The sequence below is a fragment of the Alexandromys fortis genome, unplaced genomic scaffold, assembly GCF_014885135.2.
Source record: "Alexandromys fortis isolate MF-2015 unplaced genomic scaffold, M_Fortis_MF-2015_v1.1 scaffold_39, whole genome shotgun sequence".
Classification (NCBI taxonomy): Eukaryota; Metazoa; Chordata; class Mammalia; order Rodentia; family Cricetidae; genus Alexandromys; species Alexandromys fortis.
Genome location: NW_026067918.1, coordinates 12,597,032 through 12,603,031, shown reverse-complemented (window position 1 = coordinate 12,603,031; position 6,000 = coordinate 12,597,032). Strand labels below are relative to the sequence as shown.

Sequence of the window (6,000 nt, the reverse complement as noted above, 5' to 3'; positions counted from 1 at the left end):
AAAAAAAAAAAAAAAAAAAAAAAAAAAAAAAAAAAAAAAAAAAAAAGCAAGTAAGTTTTGGAGAATTCTTAACATTAAAAATCTAATATTTACACCCCATCCAGGTTGTGGGCTTTTTGTTTGTTTGTTTTTTGTTTTTGTTTTGTTTTGTTTTTGAGACAGGGTCTCACTCTGTAGCCTGGCTGACTTGGGACTCATTATGTAGCCCAGACTGGCCTCAAACTCACAGGAATCTCCTGCCTTGGTCTCCCAAACACTGGGATTATGGGTGTGGATCTCTGTGTTCAGCTCCTCGACCCCTCCACCCCCCAGCACTGTGTGGGGTCTGGAGCATGCTAGGAAAATGATCTGCCTCTGAGTTCTATACTCAGCCCCTACATAATCCTAAAGGAACGACTGCAGGGCCCGAGTGGTGGCCCAGGCCTGGGCAGGCAGAGGTAGGAGGTGCTAGCCAGACTGAGACCACCCCCCTCTGTCTGTCTCTGTCTCTGTCACTGTCATACACACACACACACACACACACACACACACACACACACACAGTCACTGCAGTAAATAATTCCCAAGCCAGAGGAGAGTGTTCTCGCTTGCTCAGGGGTCTCCTGTATCTAGACCAGAGGGTATTCTCTGTGGAACTTCTCACACCCTTTCCACCAGAGGGCACGGGACTTGGGGCCTTCACCTCAGGCTAGGACATCAAGACTGGCTTCACTGGGCCCTGGAGCATCCACGGACCCTAGGATTATCCTAGTGTTCATGCCACAGCCCAGGTCACACAGGACCAGACACCGTTTTATGGCAGCCCACTGTGGAGCAGGCAGAGAAGAGCTGAGCTAGGCCTGGAAGGTGGGCTGCAGGCAGAAAGGGGTTCTTGTCGACGCCGGCAGCAGCTCAGCTGCAGGATGCCCACACAGACGCAAAGCCTGGGTCTGCCCCAGGTTCTCAAGGTGACTCCTTGGAAACCATCAGCTGATGTCCCGCTTCTTCACCATCTCCACGCCACCCTGGCCACTCTGCCCCCTTCCCATCCTCTACTTTCTCATCTCTCTGGCAAGGGAGCAACCTCAAGGGACTCCAGGACCCAGCAGGACAAAACTTTTGCTGCTAACGTTCTGACCTGCTTTGCCAGCCACACACCTGGGTCATCACCTCCAGGGAAACGGCACATGCTGGGCCCAAGCTCCTCAGGCCAAGGGCTGAAGAGCTGTCCCTGAGTGTGGGCAGATGGTAGCTCCAATGTCACCTCTTACTCAGACCTAACTGCTGTTGGGTTCCCATCAGAACCCAGCCAGGGCCCTGGGGATATATCGGGGAGATAAGTCACCCTGGTCACAGGGATAAAGGGGTCCTGAGTTTCCAAGCCTGGGCCTTGCGAATGCACGGCACGGGCAGGAAGGATTTACGAGTGGTTCAGACTAACCATGCCAGCCTCCCCCTGGACCTGCAGGCTGAAGCTTCCGAGCATGTGTTTCGGGGATGCAGCTGTACCCCTCGACCTCTCTGCCACCCCAGGTTGAGGCTCCTCCAGTCATCATGCAGCTGTACTTACACAATTGGGCTGGGGATGACTCAGAGCAGGGGGTGGCAGGGGTTGGAGGAAGGTGCCAATGGTCCACGCCCGTTGGTAATTATTCCAGGCGCAGGCAGGGAACACAACACAACACCGTGTAACGCTGTGCTAAACGGGGTAAGCTGACGGTTGCCCAGGTGCCCTGAGCACAGGCCTTTCAGGGAAGTGAGGCTTCTCTACCTCGAGGCCTCAGCAGAAGACCAGGACAGGAAGGCAGCATGGGAGGCCCTGGGTAGAGCACCGGGAACTGAGACAGAGCACAGGAATCAGACCTAGTCAGCAGCAATCAACTGTCCACAGGCAATGCTGGTCCAGGATATTTAGCACAAAGGGGACCATGAGGGGCTAAGCAGAGACAAGATGGGCTGTCCCTCGGCCTCCCTGTGGCTTGCCTCCTCAAGAAGCTAGGCCCTCCCCTGCAAGACCCTTTCCCTATGCCAAAGGGCAGGATGCAGACCTCAGGGGCTGGTCCTTCAGAAACTGCAACCCAAGAACACGACAGCAGCAAGACTTGAGCCCCCAGCAGCACCCACTCAGCCCCCTCCTGTTGCTGACATCCTGGGAGCAGCACCAGCCTTCACCGTGACCTCAGGGCTAGCTAGTCGCTGCGGACAGTAAGTCAACCTCCCCCCAAAAGACTTACTCTAGCACAGACCAACCACTCGGCAGGCACAGACAAGCACTCTTGCAAGCCAACCTGGACACAAAGATGACCATGCCCAGGTGCCACTGGAACACCACGGTCACCTCCACCAGCAAACACCAACTGCACACAACAGTGAGCTAGGCACTTCATAAGCTAGCACTCTGGATGGCCTACAGGACAAGGCCTGGGGACGTGGGCTGCAGAGCTGGTCAACTCAGAGGTCAGTACGGCAAACAAGATGGTGCCTTTTGTCACCCTGGCTGAACTGAAAGGGAGACAAGATCTGAACTGCCATCCCTAAGATGCTGGCGGTGGGCAAGGACAGGTAACGCATGAAGGGAGTGCTCAAACGACAGGCCTAGACAGGTCCGCTCGGTGAGAGCATACCCAGCCTCCCCACTGATAGGCCAGACCCGGAAGTGCCTATAATACACATGTGCACACAGGAAAGAACACAGCACTGGCAGTTAGTGTCTGAGAAACTCTGCTTCACGGTCACTACCCAGCCCGCCCGTCTTAAAACAAAGTTAAGAGTACCACTTTGGTGTGTGTGGAGAGCTTATGGTCCCACACTTCCATGGACCCCCCAAAACATCCTTCTAGAGAAGTAGGAGGGATTTAGGAGGAATGGGGGGGGCTCCTCCTTGCCAGACCTGACCAATCATAATACGAGTGGCCAGCTCAACTGCTCCAGGAACCTTTCGGTACCTGCTACCTTCATTGGACGGCTACATCGTGGCCAGGTCAGCTTTCTGCCAATAGCCACAATGTGAGGAAGATGACAGCCGCTGGGAACAATCCCAACCATTTGGCCCACGGCCCTGGGACCACAATACCAAGAGCAGCTTCTGCCAGGCTGCAAACCAAAGGAGATTGTAGCACCGTTCTTGAAGGAGTGATTGTCACCCTCAAGGGTCATGGGGTTACCCAGGATCCAGGGCTTCTCATGGGCTATCATCCTTGAGAAAACACTAAACTCAGCCAGGCACAGAGCACGAGCCTATAATCTTAGCACCTGGAAGGTGGAGGCAGGGGAGTCAGGAAGTCAAGGTCATCTTCAGCTGTGTAGTGAGCCTGAGGCAGGTCTAGCCTACCTGAAACCTTGTCTCAGAAAACCAACAACAAACCCTACGAGATGGCACAGCAGGTGAGGGTGCTCACCACCAGCTGGCAGCCAGAGCGCGGCCACAGCCCACTTGGTAGGAGAGAACACACTCCCACAAGTGGGAGCTGTGCGGCACATGCATGCACACACACACACATGCACGCACACAAATAAAAATTTGGAAAGAAAAATACCAGGCATGGCGATACACACCTTTAATCCCAGCACTGGGGAGGCAGAGGCAGGCGGATCTCTATGAGTTCCAGGCCAGCCTGGTGTACATATGAGTTCCAGGACAGCCAGGGCTACATAGTGAGACCCTGTCTCGAAAACATCAACAAATTAGCTGATCTGACCCTCTCTTCTCATCCCACCAGGCAGGGTGTCATCAAGCTGCTAAAGAAATCACTTCTGTATACTCAGAGGGACCCAAAATGGCTCTGAGGCATTAGCCTGACTTATTCTGAAGAGCACAGATACTCTTTCTTTCACCTGGGCAGAAGACCCTGCCTCCGGAAATCTAGGCCCAATCCAGGTACCACCCAGGGTGGACACCAGTCAGACTCTAGTTTCTGTTGCCTGTGCATGGGGGGGAGGAGGGGAACGGGTCTTCTTTGCCTAGGGCTCCCCTTCTCCACAGGGCCCAAAGGCCTACGGATAAGCTCCTGGTGAACAGCATGAAGCTGTCCTGTTTTTCTTTCCTTCATCTTTCATGAAATTCCCCGAGGACATAGCTCCCAAGGGAACTGAGCCACCAGGAAAGAGGTCAAAGACTGCGTTCTTCCAGGAGGAAAATCAAAACTGTACATTTTATTCTTGAATCCTTAATCAGCAGGGCCAAGGACAAGCATCTCTCTCTGCCAAGGCAAACACCGCTCAGAACTGCAGCCGAAGTGATGCAGGGGCCAAAGCAAACAGCGGAGCTGCATGGCGGGTGACACGGAACAGAGCCACGTCCCAGGCTTCCCAAGAGGTCCTGCCAGCACAGGAACAGCCCCTAGCAGGGAGTCAGTCACCACACGTCCCAGGAGAAGACGCACGCAAGGCAGACTGGCTGGACCAGCCTACAGCTGCACACTGGTGGCTCTGGCTCTCCCTCGACTGTGCCTCTGTGTGGGCCGGGTATCTTCTGGCCCACACGCCAAAGCTGCCCAACCTGTACCAGCGCCACCACACACCGTGGAGTTCTGAGTAACAAAACACAACGTGAAAACTGAGCACGGGAGTCAAAGACTCAGTACTGGGCCCCTAGAGGGTACGAGAGCCACTGGCCTACCAGGCAGGAAAGTCCTTCGGACATCTGCATCCTACCTGTGCCCAACACCTCCAAAGCTGGCGAAGATCTCACGCCACATGTTCACCCGGAAGGCGTGCCAACCACTGGCCAAACAGCAAACGACCCACGAGGAGTCCACCCTGAGTGCCCAGCCTGCTAGCCTGCAGCCACTGCTGGACGGCCCACCCCGAGGGCCAAGATCCAGAGAGTTTCTCTGCCACTGCAGCAGCTCTGACTCTGGACATCCGGATGGATTCCAGCAGCATGTGGGGGAAGCCTGGAGCTGGGAGTGCAGGCTGACTGCCCAGGCGGGAGTCTCACTAAGGAGGACTGTGGGATTCTCCTGAGCAAAGCTACTCCTCACACCCTGCATATGCTCGACAGGGAAGTTCCTGTTTAATGGTTCCAGTGCAGAACCAGGAAAAATGGGGAGGTGCAGACTGTGACCAGGACTTCTCTCCCACCCCTGCAGTAAAGAGCAAACTGTAATGGAACTAATGACTAATAATTTAATAAACCTCACTCCCCTGACAGCACGTGCTTGCTTCCACAGAGCACACCAGAGTCTTTGGATACTAAACAGAAAACCCAAAGGCTGCTCTGAATCCCGTTTGCCGGCGGCTCCAACACAGCTTTGGAGCTCCTTCAGCCCCTCCACCCACCTTCAGGATTCCTCCAGACCCACGTAGCTACAACTTTAAAGCCTTTATTAAAGGATAAATTAAAAGTATAATCTGCCCCCCGGACTCCAGCCGACACCTAAGGGGCCACCCTAGAAGCTTCCATCCTGCCGGCAGCGGAGTGAGCACAGCTAAGGGGGTTTCATAAGGCGATGCCTAGGAAGGCGCAGCCATGGCTGGTTCGTACAAACAGAAACTGTTGCCCTGGAGCAGAGCACGGTCTCATTCAGCCATGAACCAGCAACTCCATGTAAAAATCAAAGTCTGATCCCAAGCCTTCCGCTGACCCTTCAGACACAGTTCTGAAATAATGCCTGGCTTTGTAAAAGCACTGCCACGGACCGGTCAGGGCAGGAATCTCTCTCTTGAGGAAAAAGAAAATGTCCCTGAGAACTGCAGTGGGCCTGGTGCCATCAGGGAGCCTCAGGCTGTGTTACTGGAGGTGGGGGGCCAGGACTGTGAGAACCCATACTGAAGAAACGGGAAATGGCCCGTCCATCTGTACCCAAGGCACAGACATAACACGACAGCAGGGGGCTTCTCGAGGGGGCCAGAGGAAGGCTCTGCAGTTCTCCTATGAGAAACTGTCATCTCACAGATGAGAATGTGCATGCGACTCTTAACACATATCAGAAGCAAAAGCAGGCGCGTCAGCCTCCTACACAATTAGTCTTCTCCCTCTGCGGTTACATAAGATGATGGATTATCTGTCCACCCATCCAA

General features: G+C 54.3%; 1 protein-coding gene across 6 annotated transcripts in view; it reads right to left on the bottom strand.

Annotated features, from left to right (window-relative positions):
* Positions 1-6,000, bottom strand: part of Baiap2 (BAR/IMD domain containing adaptor protein 2) — a 65,537-nt gene that overhangs the window by 58,865 nt on the left and 672 nt on the right. The gene's annotated exons all lie outside the window — the stretch shown is intronic.